The following is a 19,792-nucleotide window of genomic DNA, read 5'->3' on the forward strand; positions in this document are numbered from 1 at the left end:
CTGTGCCAGGGTGCGATTACTCCCCAGCCAAGGTAACCACTGCTCCATGCACACATAGGAGTCCATCCCACAGGCTAATATGTCTGTTTTTTTGTTGTTGATTTTTTTTGGCCATTTTCAGAATAACAACTCCTCCTTCACAACATTTAGAATTAGGTTTGCAACTCTATTTGCTGTCAAGTTCCTAGTAGTCGGACACAGTTGTGGTCACATCTCCAGCATATCATGCCTCAGTACACATGAATCATGCCGGAGACCACCTCCGGGACAGTGTCGAAGTACGGCACACTTGCGTTCACACTGACCAAATGGAAACAAACTTTAGGGCCAAGTGTGCTCTGATCTGAGTGCCTACAGTGAAACCCCCCTTAGCTATATCAATTTTAAACTGTACCTCAAGATATCTTTATGCCCCTTACTGAGAGTATCTAAAAGAAACAAAGGTTTGAAAAACCTTCAGATCATCAGCCATATTTTTAAGCCAACAAAAGAGAGAGTTGTCTAAATTGCACAAATACATTTGCAGCGTCAAAGTACCAAAAATGTTGTCAATGTATTGGTGCAATTCATCCAGTGTGCAGGATTCTGCCTGCACCTTTTGTTCACTGACAAACAAGAATCACCCATTACAGCCATTGTTTACCAGCTTGCAGCACAACTGAACCATGGTTTATCTACTACCTTGTTCTCAGACAACAACGCTGGTTACTCTAGTAATTTTTCATACAAATGTTTCAGACTGGAGCTTTGCAAGATGGATCTGCCTGATGACACGTGGCAAATCCATCAGCTTTGGTAGGTTTCTCTAACCAACCTGTCATATGAAGGTCATGGAGTTTTTTGGTGTTCTGCATATCAATCATTAAAATACACATTATTGAATAGTATGTACAAAACATTTTGACAACCTCAGTATCAAAGTAGGCATCTATCATTTGTAAAAAAAAATCTCATCAAAGTTTCAATGTCTGGTATCGTGACACTCCTGCAGGGGAAGTGGGTGTCCCCTGGTGACCACTCAGTCCTGGTACAGCACTGAGTTACTGATGTGTCTGCCAGCAGTCTTATGATGGAGAGGCAAAAACAAAGAGAGCCAGTGTGAGGGGAAGCACGCACACTCACAGACTTGTTCTCTCGCTCACCGTAACATGCAGCCACGTTGCAGTCACTACAGACTCCACACACAGGATTAACTGACAGGATTGAAGCGTTTTACCATAAAAATAAACCATTACTACTCTGTTACAGGCTTAAAGACCTGCACACAACACTGCTCTGAAGGAGGAGAAATCATCAGATTAATCATCAGATTAAATGCATGTTAGGTGACATATAAGTGTCATTTTCCCATTCATCCAAGTCTAGCTATACTGTCCCTTACTCTTACCAAAAATTGACCTTAACAGCTTCATATCTCAACAATATCTTCAACCTCCTGACCTCAGAATTGCAGTTTTATACAAAAGAATAATTTTGGAAAAGATCAAGTGAATTCATTGAGAAAAGAAGGTGCTAAAGTGCCAATAAAATAATAAAAAAATGGCCTGATTTTTAACCTACAATCCAAACTTTCCACACAGACACATTACCATCAGATCAATACGCAGAAGCAAAAAAAACATCCCAATGAAACATTCATGTAACAGACTTGCACTGCCTGCTACTTTTACCAAGTTTTCAACTCTTGTTTGTAGGTGGTGAAGGCTGAAAAAAATCAATCTGCTGAGTCTGTTTCTTTCCAGAGTTGCTCTTAAAAAAATCTGAAAATCTTTAAGGACTTAAAATGTACAGTTTAGTCCACATTACTGCCTGTATTTATTTTAAGAAGCTGCTTTTTGTGTCTGAACATAAAGCAGAGCAGACACAGACCACAACAAGGTCAGTGCGCTGTGGGCTCTGGTGGTGAGGCAATCGAATGCAGCGGTTTTCAAGCCCTGGGTGGTAATCCAAAGGTGGGTCACATGGAGATAAAAATAGGCCCCCGAAATGTTCTGATGAAAGGGAAACCTAAAGCTGCAAACTATATCAAGAAACTCGTGCCTTTGAGTTCTGCTGCACGAAATAGTGACTGTCTGATCACAAGATTCGCTTCAGCTTTTAACTCAAGTGTTCGATCAGTTTAGTGCCTTTAATAAAGACAGATTAACTGCAATTTTTCTTTTTATTTGACCTCTTTTTGACTCTAATCACACCTGTTTCTGAGTAAATATTATTATTATTCAATTATGCCTTTGCACTCAAGTACTCGCTATAAACACACATGTAAAAGTTATGAGTGTGCAAAAGCTGCAGAAGCAATTATGCTTACTTTACCACACAGAAGCAGACACAGCCTCTATGTAAACACTGTTTTAAGCTCAGAGTTTGAAGTGTTAAAAGCTTAGCGTTCCTATAGGCAAAGTAAGTAATTATTGACAGGATTATTTAGCTGGGCGTTTTACTAGTCTTGTTATGTGTCCACAATTAGGCATCAGCATCTAAGAGAGCATCAAGCTCTTGTTCTTTTTGTTCTATCCGCCTGTTTTTAAGATTTGTGAGGGGAGGAAAGAAATCACACACAGACCAGTCGAGGAAAATATAAAAGAAAGCAAGAGAGGCAGCTACTCTTTTCATATAATCAATCAATTTTGCACTGACAAGTTCTCCACTGTTCTTAGAGGCTATGTTTAGCTGCTCTCCTGCCTGGCACACAGTCAAAAATGACTTCATTATACATTAAAATCTCTAGAGTGCTGTACTTCCAGAAAAAATACATGACGTATAGCTCAATAGCGATGTCTACCAGGATGAAACTCCATGCATCTTTCAGCTAACGTAATGGAAGTTCTGAATTCATTCTTTGTATGATTGCAAATCGATATCTTGGAGCAGGAAATTGCTGCAAATTTCCTGGTTAGATGAAAATCAGATAAATGAACTGGGGGTACTGTGCTTTGTGCAAAAGCTGTTTTTTTCTGAAGAACATGGTGCATGTACACACACGATGCAAAAATCTGCTTTGCATCCTAGTGTAAATGGGCTTTGACGCACAAGTTATGCAAAGTGAGCAAAAATGTGCACTGCTTTCTGATGTATTTAAGTTGCACAAAATATAGCAACACTGTAAAGCTCTGCTGGATCAGACTGCACTGATATAATACAAACCAGGTTCACTAGCGGGGACACTGCCCCATGAAATATCCATGGACTAATCTCAAGCTCAGGGACAGCTGGGAGTGTTTTTGTACATATAAAGTTTTGGTTCAAGACAAATAGGCTATCAGCTACCCAAGCCCATAAAGTATTTATGAAATGACCTCATGCCTTGTGGCAAACTGAAGAGTCAGAACAACAGTGCACATGCAATCCTCTATGTGCTTCCAGTGTGGTTGAGAAGACAGGCTGAAACCAATAGTATCCAAATGCACTGAGCACCATAGATAGCCTTGGCATAAAGAAATGCATTATTTGGAGGAGGAAAAGTTCATATGAGGAGCTTGTTGTAAATGTACAAAACATTTTAAAATCATACAAAGAACTCCTAAAATAATAGCCATGGCATAACAGCGATACCCTGATAGTTTTTGTGTTTTAAATTGAAGCATTCTGTGTTATTTCAATGATCAATTGCATCCTGAAGTATCACAGCGTCCAACAAACCTAAGATCTCCAGTCATATTTCAAATTAAAAAAGAAAGAGAGAGCACTGTCTAACTTTCAAAGATATGCTGACAACATCTTGTACTTAAATCAGTCAAATGTATTTGTGCAATTTAGAAAAAGTGCAGGAGTTTGCCTGCTTTTTTGGTCATCAAAAGCAGGAAATGACCAAATAATGGGTACACAGGAGTTGTATTTTTGTTGCCAATCTGTGCCAAAGCTGTCATGAGTGAGAAAGACAGAGCAATGTTGCAATGTTATTGATGTCTCGGTATATGTTGCTAATGTATTTGTGCATTTTCTAAAGTGTTAAAAACTTTCCCTGCCATTTTTGTTAAAAAAAAAAAAATAGAAACTAACCAGTATTAGGTACCCCAGACTTCTATTTGCATTGCTATTATATAAAAATATGTATCAAAATTGTTTTATTTTTATTAGTTTAAATTCTAGTATTGTAACAGACCTAGTTAATAGAGTAGGTAATAGAAAAGGTACTGTCTTGCTCTCAGGAGTCATGTTGCAGCATACCTGTTGTAAGAAATAAGAACCAAGATGAGCCATAAAGGGACTGTCAGTGAATTCAAATGAATAATAATTCAAGGAATCTGCTTGAATCTTGCTGTTATTGAGATTTTAAAAGAGTCTCTACTCCATTTACTCTTAAATAAGCATGAATTGCATCCTAAAACTACACTCCAAACTCAGACACATACACTGAACAGAGGAGTCAAAACAACACTGGCGACCAGGCAGACAAAGAAACCCCAAACTCCTGCCTGAGTACCCTCTTGTTGACAGCGACAATTCCTCCACTTTCAACACAGGACACACAATTAAGCCTTTTAAAATTCTGACCCTCAAAATTTCCACCTCATATCTGAGCCAAGCTTTGTTGTCAAAGCCAAAACAAGAAACCCACTGCAGCCCCTCAGTGGACTGTGATGATGGGTTTGTTTACACCGAGCTAGCGAGCTGGCTGCTCCGCTAACAGCAGCAGCTACATCCGAATAAAAGCCTTATAACTCTTTAAATGAGCGTGTTTTTATCTTGACAGCTCCCCACGTTTAAAAAACTGCCTTTAAACATACCTAGCACTGTCTTTATATGGGGGATAATGACTCGTAGAGAGAAAGGGACCCCGTGCTAACAGATTATGCTTCTCTCTGTTGTTTTGACAGCTAGAATTAGCTGGATAGCAAAGCTGCTAGCTGGCAGGTTACATCCAGAGACGTTAGCGCTGAGAAAGTCCTGGGTGAATTCAACAGTCTCAAACAAGATACAACAACTACAGTAACATTCAACAGAGGCCAGCGTGGGTTTTATAACTCACCTGGTCCAGGTGTGTGAAAAGGAAACCGTCTTCTTGGTAGTGTAACACAGTTCACACAGAGTTGTAGTCGTTGCTCTGCTCCCTTCTACTCTGAACGATTTCTGACTGTCGCTAGACCAGACTGGACCCAGCGCCGTTGGAGGGAGGCAATCAGTGCGCGACGTCGCTCGCATGAGCACCTCATAGCCAATGAGAACTCACAATGATGAAAACAACAACCAATCACCGAAGAGCAGGAATAGGAAGAAAGTTTCTGTGGATTCGTTAACGTTGTTGTAGTTTTTAAAGTACTTCGGTAAATTTTACAAAGAAAGAGTCAGAAATTAGTACATTTAGCAAAGTTTCAGATTTGGAACAAATGCATAACATTGGTGATGATTATAAAAAGAGGTTTGCTGGTCTGTGTTAACTATAAATGCTTTCTTTTTCATAGTCGGTGTTATTCCATTCAGAAACGTGTTTAGCAGGTAGCAGCCATGTGGAAGTTGAGCAACTTTTAACAATGTGTGGTCAGTCAAAGATCCGTAGCCTTTATTATGCAATGTCCTTCAAGCCTTAAACTTGAAAGGACATTACATATTATTTACACACATGTTTGGGCTGGAGCTACTGACTACTTTTATAATTGATTAGTTTTTTATCAAGTACTTTTGCAATTCAAATGTTGTCTGTCCTAAAAATTTCAGGGGGAATTAAAAACAGAAATCAAACTAGTATTTTCATACTGTTTCTTATACAAAAGTATATTCAATTTTGGATTTGAATCCTGAAAATAACACTAAATCTTCACTTTTTAAATAAGTTATGATGTTGGATTACTTGACATACTTATTTCCTTGTCATTATATGAAAAATGTACATAACTAAATGCCTTCCCTGACAAGAAAATACTCTATTAATTTGTCCAAATGTTGGGGGGAGATCATAAATCTTAGTCAAATGTGATGAGTAAGTATCAGTTCAACAAAAACAGGTGCAGATGGTGTGACAGTTCAGCTCCACCCCTCTATCTCTGCTGGGAGTATGTGAAAATGACTTCACACTGAGAATCACCCCATTGGATCACCTGCTCTGTGGCCTCTCTGCTCTCTTGGCCTGGGGTGTACACGCACACACACACAGAAAAAAACACACCCTGCTGGGCTGAAATTGTGGCTGACTCTGATTGCATTATTGTGCAAATGGATTTATTGTGATGCAAGGCTCTGGCAGCGGGGTGTGTGTTGTTACCATCAGCTCGGTTCAGAGCAGTTTTCACAGTCTGGTTCATCAGGTCCACAAGGTTAGATGTTAACAAGTTCAGCCACTTTTTCAGCTGAAACCCCTGATTGTGACAAAGGGGGAGCACAATAGATACCACGTGAAAGACTTGAAAAGTTGAAACACTTTATAAGATAAGATAATACTTTTTTGATTCCCAGAGGGGAAATTCTTAATGCTGTTTTTGTGCTAAAAAATAGTTTGTATAAATCAATAATAGTCAATATAAGTTGGCTTTCTCTGACAAAAAGTTACAAAAAAACTCTTTAATGTCAAAGTGAAAACAGATTTCCACAAAGTAAGTTCAATTATACAAAAATATGTAATGTAAAATAAGCGACTGCATAAATATTCACCTCCTTCAAGTCAGAATTTAGTAGATGCACCTTTGGCTGCAATATTTATGTAGTCACTAATTTCACATTACATATTTTTGTTAAATTGACATGACTTCATAGAAATCTGTTTTCACTTTGACATTGAAGAGGATTTTTTTGGTCAAAATAGCCAACTTATATGATCCATGATTGATTTATAAAATCAATAAAAGGGTAAAACATCCAACAGTACAGTACAGTAATCAGCACTGTGTCCTGATTACTGTGCGTTCTCCTTGAGCGCCTATCACATCTTGCATCATTGATAAGATACATTGCAATGATAAGTTTGCACCTTTATTTCTTTTGCAATAAAAGTTTAAACTGTACTTTAGTTTATGGAGGGAAATCTAAAGCAAAGTTGTCAACAGGGTTCAAAAACCCAGTTATGTAATCATGAATATAAGTACAAAGTTAGGTTGAATCACTTTACAAAACAAGTCATTTAAAGTACTTTCTGCTTCCTCTCAGCATCTTACACAACTTAAATAATCTTGTAGGTGATTTTTACATATTTTTAAAATCCTCTTATATTGACAAAGCAAATCAGTAAAATAACCAGCTGACACCGAGTTCATCTCTCTCTCTGACTGTCTGTCAGACAAAGTCCATCCTCTCCATGCTTAATGTAAATGATGTTTTTTGAGACCTTTGCACCCACTGTATGCAGGGGCATTATGGGATGTCATTTTAACTTAGCCTGGTGCTAATACAGAGTTTTTTTCCTGACAAAAATAAAAAAACCTTACCACATGTATAAATAAGCCAGGTATTAGCACAGGAAACAATATAAGCAGTATTTTTTCATCCTTTTTAGTAGGTCAAATACAGGATATGCTTTAAAAAATATTTTTCTCTTTCCTCTTATGCTTTAAATATAAAGCGCAGCATTTTTAGGCTTATGTTTTCTCTTTCTCATTCTGTTTTTGTTAGCAGATGAACTGATCTGCCTCTAAACATCCGAAACTTGTGGATAACAGTCCTCCTGTGAAATCACAGTGGTGGCCTCATGCACTGCAGGTGGAAGTCTGTTTGCATAACCCTGATTCCTGATTGCACCATACTCTCATTGCTAATCCAACATTTTAATGTGCCTTTGTTGTTCTGTCTGAGTGCATGTGGGAACTCTAGTGAGGGCCCCTCCTTGGTTAACATGTCCATAAACATAATCTTTTGCTGCAGTACCAAGTTGAGCAACTAGCACACTTGGCTGCTTTAGAACTGTTATTTAAGACTTGGCTATATTTGGTTAGAGATTAAATCGACACTGTTAACCCTTGTTACTCTTCTCACTGAGGAAATTACAATAGGTATTAAATGCTGCGAAAGCTGCAATGCTACCTTTTCAAACACTTGGTATCTAACGTGCTGTTCAAAGAAAGGCACTAAAAAGAACTGCAGTGACAACAAAATCCATCTTTTGAAAGGTATTTTGAAAATATAAACAATGAACAAAAGAAAAAAACTTCTTTTAATTTGCATTTCACATTAAAAATATTAACTAGAACTATCGCCTGGTAGTTATACATCTCTGCAAGGTACACCATATCCAGACAGTGAAAGAACAGCAGTGGGTCAAAAAGAAAGAACTGGGGTGATTAACATGATGAACATGAGGCCCAATGATGCTGACCCTTGACCTATGGCTCTCAAAATCCAAACACTCCATTAATGTGCCAGAGTGGATGTTTATGCAAGTTTTAAAGAAAATTCCTTACAGCATTCATGAGATAGTGCATTCACAATCAAGGGATGAATATGAGGCCCAGTGATGCTGACCTTCAATCCAACCACTTCATTAATGAGTCAGAGTAGATATTTGTGAAAGTTTTAAAGGAAATTCCTTAAAGCATTCATGAGATATTGCATTCACAATCAAGGGGTGAATATGAGGCCAAATGATGCTGACCTTTGACCTTTGGCTCTCAAAATCCAACCACTTCATTGATGAGTCAGAGTAGATATTTGTGAAAGTTTTAAAGAAAATTCCTTAAAGCATTCATGAGATACTGCATTCACAATCAAAGGATAAATATGAGACCCATTGATGCTGACCTCTGACATATCTTTAAAATGTGATCACCGTATTCCTTAGTCAGAGTGGACATTTGTGTAAAGTTTAAAGAAAATCCCTCCTGGAATCCTTGAGATATGATGTTAACAGGCGAGGGATGAACATGAGGCTAATCGATGAGGCCTTTGACCTCCAAGTTTTGATCAGTTAAACCATGAGTCCGAGTGGACAACTGTGCAACATTTAAACAACAACACTCAAAACAAACTTGATATACTGTATGAACATAAGGCCCAATGACTTCAAGCCATGACCTCTGAAGTCCAAGATAAATTAATGCATTCTCATATCAGAGTGAACATTTGTGTGAAGTTTAAATAAAGGTCTTAAAGTAATTCTTGAGATATGTTTAATAATAAATAATAATAAACTTTATTTGTATAGCACCTTTAAAAACAGAGGTTTACAAAATGCTTTGACAATAAGCAGAATCACAGTTACAAAGCATCAAACACAAACAGCAAAACATCACAATAAAGACAAAACCCCCACAACAGAAGAACCCATGAAAAACTCAGCCAGCAATATAACTCCAACATCATAAAAAACTAGCAGAAAATTCTCAACATGAAAAAGATGTCAGTTTAGAAATGAAGACCATAATAAAGTAAAAGCCCAGAGTAACCTAGACCAGTCCAGGCAACACAGAAACCAACCATATAAAAGAGGCCTAAGGACCAGAAATGTAAAAGCATTTAAAATATTAGGAAGAGACGGAAAGGAAAATAAATGAAAAATGGTAAGGAGGAGAAAAAAAACAGTTAAAATGTGTAGCGATTTATACGTTATCATAAGAAAATTAAAATTCTAGACAGTAAAATAAATTAATCACAATCATAATAATGATAATAATCTGGTAAAACCAATATAGCAGCAAAAAGAGGGAGACACAGAAAAGGCAATAAAAGAAAGGGGGGCTCTAGAACCAAGAATCAGTAAGCATGAAATATAATGCAGAGACGAGCAGATATAGGGGCTTTAAGGTCAAATTTGACATAGAAGTATATCTAAGAGAGAAAGGTGATAAAAGACGGCCCCCGCCCGAAAGTTTTGTTAGGTAGTTTGGAGCCAGGCCCTTCAGTGCTTTAAAAGTGATAAGTAAATTTTTAAAATCAATTCTAAAACTAACAGGGAGCCAGTGTAGGGGTGCTAAAATGGGGTGATGTGATGCTGTCTGTTAAAACCAGTTAGAAGCCTAGCTGCTGCATTCTGAACTAACTGTAGGCAGAAGATAAAAATAGTCTTTCCTGTGTCCTTTAAAACGTTAAAAAGCAAGTTAAAATCCATTTTGGTGAGCTCTGATTCCCTGTGGGTGGTGTCATTCATGCCAGTGTGAATTACAATCTTTGTAACAGAGGGGGGGGGTGAGGGGAGGAGATGCAGGAGTTTGTCCAGGATGACGGGGACAGTGACTCTGGGGAAACAGTGAGTGATGGAGTTGAGAAATCGAATGTTCCTGGTTATTGAATCTCCAATGATTAAAGTGGTAGGGAGATGAGGGGGTGAGGGGATGTGTGGGGGCTTCCGTTGCACCTGGCTGACTGACTCTCGGTCCGTGCTGATGCAGGCTGAATCAGGTGGTTGGAGGGCAGGCAGGGGGTTAGCGGAGAGGGGTGTTTGCTCGAGGGGGACACCCCGAGCGTCTAGTGACTACCTCCTTCAGGATCCTGTGGCAAATCATCCCAGTTGCGGTAGGGAGCCCAGCGCTGGTAGCTCGCAGAGGAGCTTTACAGGCAAGGGATGAACATGAGGTCAAATGACGTGGCCTTTGATCTCCTAAATCTAGTCAGTTGATCCTTTAGTCAGAGTAGACAGTTATGCAATGTTTGAAGAACATCCCGTCATGCATTCTTTAGATATATATATAGAAACAAGGGATGAACATGAGGCCCAATGATGTTGACCTTTTACTTAATAACTCCATGAATGAGCCAGAGTGGACATTTATGAAAAATCTGAAGAGAATCTCTTAAGGCATTCTTGAGAAACTGCATTAACAAGCGATGAACATGAGGCCCGATAATGTTGACCTTTGAAATCCAATCACTCTATTGATGAGTCAGAGTGGAAAAACATCCCTTAAGGCACTCGTAAGATATCATTGATACACACAAGGAATAAACATGAGGCCAAATTATGTTGACCCTTGTCCTGTAAAATCTTCTAATTTCACCCTTAAGTTATCATTAGTGCAAAGTTGCAAGAAAATCTCACAGGGTATTCTTGTTATATCAACTTTTCAAAAAAGGGATGAACATGAGGCCCAAGGGCACTGACTGCTGACCAGTTATCTCCAAAATACAATGACTTTATTCTTAAGTAAAAGTTGAAATGTGTAAAGGTTAAAGAAAATCCCTCAATGAAATCTTTAGATTTAGTTTTTACAGGCAAGGAATAAACATGAGGCCCAATGATGTTGACCTTTGAACCATGACTGTTATTAGCCAATAACTCCATTAATGACTCGGAGTGAACTGTTGTGGGAAGTTTGAAGAAAATCCTTAGAGCATTCTTGAGATACTGCTTTCAGAATCAAGGGATGAGCATGAGGCCAAATGACCTTTGGACCTTTGGTCTTCAAAATTTGATAATGTCATTCCTGAGTCAAAGTGGACAATTGTGAGAAGTTTAAAGAAAATCCTTCAAGGGAATTTGAGGTTTCATATGCACAAGCAAAGGGTGAACATGAGGCTGAATTATGATGACCCTTGCTCCCTAAAACCGGATTGAATTATTTTATCCTTGAGCAACAATTGGTGAAACGTTTTAAGAAAATCCCTCAAAGTAACCTTAAGATTTTGTATTTACAAAAATATGGGAAGGACATGAGGCCCAATGATATTGATCTTTGAACTTGGAAAGCCAATCACTTTATTCAAAAGTCAGGATGGACATATGTGCAAATTTTAAAGAAAATCCATCCAGATATTTCTGAGACATTGTGTTTACAGGCAAGGAATTAGGCCCAGTAATTAAGCCTTAGACCTCAAAAACCTAATCTGTTGGTCCTTGATCTGACAGCTGTGCAGTGTTTGAAGATAATCCCTCAAAGCAATGTTGAGATATTAGTTTACAAACAAGGGCTGAGCATGAGTCCCACTGATGTTTACTTTTGACCTTTTATCTTTGAAATCCAATCACATTTTTCTTGGGTCAGAGTTGACATTTGTGTAGAGTTTGCATTCAATCCTTTGAAGAATTCTTGAGATATGGTGGTGAAGGCAAGGGATAAACATGAGACCAGATGACATTGACCTCTAACCTCCACTTTTTAATCAGTTCACCCTTAAGTGGACATGAGTGCAAAGTTTTAAGAAAATCCCTTGAAGTGTTTTTGAGATATCATGTTGCAAGAATGGCTGGATTAAAGGTTATTGCCAGCATAAAAACAATGTGTCTAGTTATAAAGGCCCCAAAAATATGACATATAAATATTTAAAGTTATTCAGGCAGGGTCTGAGGCCCTTCTATACCAAATGGAAGCAAGAGTCTTCATTGCATCTAACTATTCAAAGGGGGTAAAATCAGCTGTTGTTGGTCCTTTAACATCTTATTTTTGCTTGATAATGTTTTCAGTGCACTGTTTTAACAGTGTACATCAGTTTCACTTCCCTTGTCTTGCCATGCCTTAAAAGCAGCTTTCCATTAGCTGGCAGCATTGTGTGGTAAACAGGTTATGTGCGTTGCTGGGCATCCGTTGGCATCCACAAGTTCAGACAGGCAAACCACACCTGACATGTGAATTAAAAGGGTTTGCTCTTTCCACTGCTACCACTTTTGGGTGATAGTATTAGCTAAGGTTCAAAAAACAACTATGAATCTAACATGGGAGTTCAATCTGCACCAGTGACTTCAAGTCGGGGACTGTGGAACTTTATTTCAGCTCCGTTGCAGAAATGCACTGTGAAAACCTCATCAAAAGTCTTGATGTATCTTCGTCTATCTAAATTAGTCAGTATTTCTCTTTTGAAGACACTTTTTTTCACCTTACTGGTAGATTGGTTTTTACTTATCACTAGCAATTCAGGCCTTAAGAGCTTTCATTTAGCATGACAATGCAGAGCCCTATAGTGACTGCATGTGTTGGAACAAGCTTCACTGTTGCATACATGAGCTCACATAATAATTAAAAAAAACACCCTGATCTCACACACTTACACAAACGTGAATGAAGAGGGTGTGACAGAGAGAAAGATTACATGATGTTTCACACCCAGCACACCTCATTCTCTCAATCACAGGTCATGGAAAAAGAATCACAGTAGCAGATGGTGTGAAGCAGAACTCAATGCATGTCATATTTTACTTTCTGTGTGGTGATCCAATTAAAGCTTGACACCCTACAGCATGCATATTATTAACATTCACCCACTTAAATATGTAACTTGTCTAAAATAGTGAAGACTGAGTAAGGATGCCGAAGTGACTCCTTGCATATTTTCACACAATCAAATCTTTTCATTCTCTCTACTAGTGTCCAAAAACAGCCCTTGCATTCAAAACTGGCCTTGTTTTGTCAAAACTAACACCAACTCAACTGTGAGCATTAACAGATTGAGCTTAAGCTTTACAGCCTGAAACCGACAGAGAAATGTGCGACACAGCCCCATGCAAACAACATAAAATACAATCACTACAGTTGCTAGCGTGTAGAAACAATAATTAATTAAAATAAATGAGAAATGCAACATGATAGGCAACAATAAAGAGCCTCATTCAGCACAACACAAGGTGTTTGACAACAGTTTCATTGATATTTATTTATTTTCTAAGGCCAGTATAATATAGCCTCAATTCCAAAAAAGATGGGGCACTGTGTAAAAAGTAAATAAAAACAGAATGCAAGCATTTGCAAACCCCTGTTATCCATAATCAGCTGTAGAAACTGAGACATAACCATCTTAATGAAAATGATTAGCTCATTTTGAATTTGATGGCAGTAACACATCTCTAAAAAGTAGGGGCCAACAAAAAGCTGGAAAAGTAAGTGGTACCAATGAAAAACAGATGGAGGAGCATTTTGCAACTAATTAGGTCAATGGGTAACAGGTCAGTAATATGTCTGGGTACAAAAGGACACCATTTGGACAATGTCTCTTTCAGGGAAGGCCTTGCATATCTAAACAAGACAGTGCTAAACCACATACCATATCCATCACAACAGCATGGCTTCACAGTAGAAGAGTCTGGGTGCTGAATTGGCCCATGTGCAGCCCAGACCTTTCACAAATAGAAAACATCTGGTGCATTATGAAACAAAAAATCCAGCAAAGAATATCCAGGACTGCTGAGTAGCGAGAACGACTGTTTCAACATCTGATATGTTGTTATGTTCTATTGTGAATACAATATAGATTTATGAGATTTGAAAATAATTGCGTTCTCTTTTAATTTACATTTTCGCACAGAATAAAGGTGCCATGCATGCATAAAGGGATCTATTTTAAGCATGATACATCCTCCATGTGTAACAAGACAAGGTTTATGGACTTTACAGATACAAATAGGCTGACTCCCACTGAATCTGAAGCAGCACCTCACTGAGATTCTGGTTTTATGTCTACTTACCTGAATCCAGATCTTGTAGAAGCATGTGTATGAATGTGCTCTGAGGGTAAAACGACATAAAGAGAGCAATCACATTATGAATGTACATCTGTAGGCTGGTGTTTGTTTGAGACAGCAGAAATGAAGTGTTTGCATCCCTTAAGCTAATCCAGAACACAGAGTTCGCCTACGGATGTCTTAACAGCTGCTGGATAATGAACGCACAGACGCCATGTGCATGATCTCATCCTATAGCTTCCATCTGTTTGTGTGCAGTCAGAGCTCCAGCTTCAATGATTCACTCTAACCCAAACACATAGTTTTATTGTATTTTTTCAAATACTTAGAGGGTCTATGTGTAACAGCATGTCTGGCATGACTGGATGTCTTGGCTTCATTTATCTGCAGACATCAATGTTGCCTGTTTTACCCAGAATGCCCTCCAGGCTTGGCAGCTTCCCCCACTGGACACAAGAGGAGCAACAACCAGATCATCCTATTCCACCTCCCCTGCAATAAAACATAAAGAGAACAGGTTGTAGAGCAATAATCTTCATCCTTGCTGCCAAAAACATCACAGAAATAGGAAAAAGTGAAGATAAATTTCTTTCAAGCAGCAAAAGAAGAATTCATGCCTCTTAGCAGGTTTGGCTTCATTATTTGACATCTGGCAGTCAAATATTTGAAGTTCCTGCAGGTAGGCTCAGATGATGTGTCATTTATGCTATTTTAAACACTGTTCTCATGTTCCAGGGAAGTTTGCGTGCAGATGCATGCACAGAGACACTTTTTGGCCTTTTGAAAAGCCCCACAGCTAAGTTTGTGCGTCTCAGAGTCAAAGCTGGAGAGAGGAAGATAAGAGAGACGTGTATAATGAAGAGTAAGTTTCAGGAGAGCTCTACATCAGGGAACACCTGAGGGGACAGTCAAAAGGAAAGACGAATGAAAGAAGAGAAATTTGTCTTTTTAAGTGTCTCTTAAGGGATTCTGGCTCATACCGGGAAGAGGAAAAGTTAGTATTAACCCCATAAAGCCTGAAAACACAAATAATAGCCAGAAAATTCTACTTTTTTGGAACTGAAATGTTCATTTAACTTTCTACTGAAATTTAAAAAAATCCAAATTACCATTAAATTTAACAATTATATTTTTATCATCTCATTTTATTTATTAGAAGTTTTTGGTAACTGATAATCCATTTGAGGGCATTTTTTATCATTTATCAGATTGTATTCAGAAGTTTTTTGAGTAATTTATTGAGCATATTGATTAGATAGAGGTATCATAAATATATGCATCAAATATGTTACAACAGACTTTAAGGGGTTAAATACAAAATTTACAATATTGGCTGAAAGGACAGTATAAAGCTTTTTTACCCTAAAATAGTATGTAAAAGTACAAAAACCTCCATATGGAGGACACCAAAAATGAATCTTGGTCAAATTTTGTTCAACTAGACAGCACCAAAAAGACACTTTGTCCAATTTTGTCCATATGGACGGCACTAAAAAGGCACTTTGTCAGATTTGTCCATAAAGAATACAAAAAAATCAGACTTTGTCAGATTTTGTCCACATACAGGACACTTAAAAGGGCACTCTTTAAGATTTTGTCCTTAAATAGAAATCCAAAAAGGCACTTTGTCAAATTTTGTCTATATAGATGGCACCAAAAAAAAGGGGCACTTTGCAAAATTGTGTCCATATAGAGAGCACCAAAAGGGCACTTTGTCAAATTTGCCTCACAAAGAAGGTTCCAAATAGGGAACTTTGTTGGATTTTGCCTGCTTATATGGCATTTTATCAAATTTTGTTCACATTGAAGGCATCCTAAAGGGCACTTTATCATATTAACCTTCCACAGGAGCATCCATGAGAGCACTTTTGCAGCGTGCTTTCATACATTCAGGTACCAGAGATGGACATTGTCTCCTCTGTTCACCCCCTGAGTCCACCAGGGATTTATGGACCTTAATTACATCAGGATAAATGCAGATATTCTGACATCCCCCATTTAGCCAAATCTGAGCAATACAAAAGACAACATAAAACTACAGCAAAGAAGAGTTTTTACTTTAACCTTTACTGGATTTCTCAGGATCCAGCAGTAGCTACTGAATGAAAAACTGCACAGATTTCTGATATTTTTCAACCAGTAATATTTGAACAATAGTACAGTTTAGATCACATACATTACAAAGCATGTGATAAATCAAAGAGACAGAACAAAACAAGGATGTTTGAAAAGAGTGGACATTTTGGTGCATTTTGTTATTCCAAGAACACATTCCCACATATGACCCAGTGGTTCCAAGACTTGGTCCAGACCCACCAGTTGAGGATCACTGAACTAGATGACAGGATGTAACATCAAGGTACAACAAGTCAAGACACCTTTATACAAACAAACGACCTGCCATGAGAGCCATAGACACCTACAATTGAGTTTGTAATAGACTGAAAATAAGTCTGTCACAACCAAAAGTACTGTTAATTGTTTGATAGACTCGGAAAAAATGATTCAGTCACTTTAGAAACTTCAGAGAAACAGCCTATGCTTACTTTTTCCACTGCAAAAATGTTCAATAAGTTATGCACTTGACTTTTTCAAGACAGGGCTAGGTTTTTGGTCAGAAAATGTCTTAAAAATGAACAGACTGCAACCAGAGGTACAGCTTTGTCCACATGAGGCGCCAAATCAAAACATACCAAAGTTCTTCAAAAGCTTTTAAAAACTAGGACAAGAAAAAAGTCGAAGGCTGTCATTTAAAGGAGCTGAAGCTCAAATAAAAAGAAGCGATGATGGAGAAGAGGCAGATGGCCATCAGGTGACAGGGATTTCACAAACCACCAGTTACACTTTCACTGCTCTAATCTGCAGCAGTGCACACGCTCACACTGTAAGACACATTAAACATCATTGTAGACTTGTACTAAATTGTCTTTGAAGGAATAATCAGCAGCAGCTGGCTGTGTCTATAATGAGAAGGACCATCTGACTCAAACATGCATCAGGTGAGTAGGATTACACACATACACAGCGGTGTATGTCGGCCATGGCGCTCTGGTCAGTGGTCTAATTGAATTATCTGTGAAGAGCTCATAGTAATGGGATTGTTAGTTAGGTCGCTGAACCGACAGGCACGGTCGCTGTTGTCCGTTTAAGTGCTAAAAGTTGTTAAAGGCTGTTAAGCTGCCGGAGCTTTTTATAGAACTAAACTGTTGGTGCCTTTAAGAAACCCACAAGAGAGCCCAGAGAGGAGGATGTAGTTTGAGATGCAAAAAGGAGGAGTTAAAAGCAGCTGGGGAGCCACGGAGCAGAGGAGTAAAGCTGCTTCACCATCTGATGGGTTCAAAAGTCACGATGAAGTGTGAGAGATTACAGATGGAGGCACACAGGGTGAAGAGAATAAGAAAGAATGATCATGATTAATGAATACATCTTTAAAATGAATAATCACAACCTTTGGACATGCATCAGCAGTGTTATCTCCTAATAACTAGCCCATAGGCTGCTAGCTGAGGCTTCAGTCTAGAGGCCCCACGTGTGCTAGGACCCCTAGACTGTTAATAATTTAAAGTTACTTCAAAGGGATAAATAGTGTTGACCCATTTCGGTCCAGAAGGAATTTTCTTATTGAATTGGCACCTGATTGGTCAGATCTAATGGACCACATGTAGTCTACCAAATCAGCAGCTGGCTTCCAGTAACCATGCTCATTAAGTCAGTTTAGTTAAAATGATGTCACCACTTTCACATTCCCTATGTGTCAGAGAGAAAATAAAAGCTGAAAGCTGTTGCCAGCTTAAGGATGCACTTTAAATGGGGTTTTCCTGTTTGCACTGAAAGCCACCACACATTGTGTGATTCTATGCACAGTTACCTTTCAAGTTGGATCACAATGAGTAAGGTGGGTTCTACCAAAAGAATAGCACAGGGGTTAATGACCACCGTAATCCACCACTGCCCGTAGGTGGATTTACAGTGCTGTGATGCTCACGCTCCTATGACTTTTTACCTTTACTTTGAACATCATGGAGGTGTAATGCTGGAGAGGGATTCTCCTTCTGTGCCAGCATTGGAGGTTTAGGAAGTGAGAATTTAAATCTGTGTATGCATTTCTGACTGAGGTGTGTTTGAGAAACACACATATCATTCTGAGAAAGAGTGAGTTTTTCCAAGTGGAACAGTGTATTCTGGTTAAAACCCCATCACACTTAGCTTAGGGATCATCTTAATTTCTGAAGCCACAAGACAGCTGGTCCTCACTGTACCTTGGAAGGAAAGGATAGAGGAGGCTCAGGAGAAGAAGAAGGCGAAGAACCAGGAGTTGGTGGAGGACTGGAGGAATGGATGGAGGAGCGTATGCATGCCAGTTGAGGTGGGCTGCAGGGGCTCACCTGCCTCAGCAAGGCATGACTGGCACCAACAGAGGAGTCACCACTAACAACATGGAAGAAGAGAAAGCCTCCAGATGGCTCTGGCTGAGGGTGTTTTATAAGACCTTCAGCTTCAGAAAACAACACTGATGATACGTACAAGTATGCGAGATTAGATGTATGATAGCTAATGGATAATACAGTGTAGGCTCAGGAGCACATTAAAAAACACTGTCAGTTAACACTGTATGTCACTGTCTCTGCATCTGGATCTCTAAGTTATGACTCTGTCATGCAAAGTGAAAGTCATTAATCAACAACATCCAGAGGAGCTGCTTACTTCTCTGGGCCTGACCAAAAATGGAAAAGTGTGCTGTGGTCTAAAAAGTCCAAGATCCAGATTGTTTTAGAAAAAAATGGCACATGGGTAACTTGCACATCTGTAAAGGCACAATTATTACTGAGAGGTACATACAGACGTCTTTCAGAGACATCCCTGCTTATTTCAGCATAGCAATGCCAAGTCACATTCTGCATGAGTTACAACAGCATGGCTTCACAATAAATGAGGGCATCCTGTCAGCAGTCCGTACCTGTCTCCCACTGAAAATGTATAGAGCATTATAAAGAGAAAATACGACTACAGAAGTCCTGCACTGTTGAGCAACTTGGGATGTACATCTGGTTGCAGAATTGATTCCAGGTCTAGGCATTGTTTGTTGCATGTCTACCACTGAAAAAGGCAAAAAGCCCCAAAAAATTATCTTAAAAAAAGAGTGAAGAATGAGCTTTTAGTGTCCTCAGTCTCCTGATAGTTACAATGCTGTTAGAAGAAAAGGTGATTGTTTATTGTCGTCAGCATTGTGTATTTAAATTATGACTACATGATTAATGCTTGATTGTTAATGCCAACAACACTACTGTTCTTCTGTTTCTTGCACTAAATCACTTCCCTTATCAGCAACCGCAGCATCATTTCCCAAAACGTCCATTATAAGACAAGGGCTTCTCTGTGGTTGGAAGGATTTCAGGAAAGTTTCTTCCAAAAAACTGCATCAAAAACAGGACGACATGTTGTTGTTGTAGACTAGTTTATCAAAAGAATACACAATAATAGTCATGTATAAAACATACAAAACATCAAAATGATAACAATAATAAAATATACCTTATTTTCTGATCT

General features: G+C 38.6%; 1 protein-coding gene across 1 annotated transcript in view; it reads right to left on the reverse strand.

Moving 5' to 3' along the window:
* The window catches only part of adipor2 (adiponectin receptor 2), a 50,526-nt gene extending 45,426 nt beyond the window's left edge, over positions 1 to 5,100 (reverse strand). The window contains exon 1 of the mRNA XM_041780707.1: positions 4,970 to 5,100. The gene's annotated coding sequence lies outside the window, so the exon portion shown is untranslated. The remainder of the gene's footprint in view (positions 1 to 4,969) is intronic.
* Positions 5,101 to 19,792: the final 14,692 nt, after the last annotated feature.

Source organism: Cheilinus undulatus, linkage group 23 (genome assembly GCF_018320785.1).
Source record: "Cheilinus undulatus linkage group 23, ASM1832078v1, whole genome shotgun sequence".
NCBI lineage: Eukaryota > Metazoa > Chordata > Actinopteri > Labriformes > Labridae > Cheilinus > Cheilinus undulatus.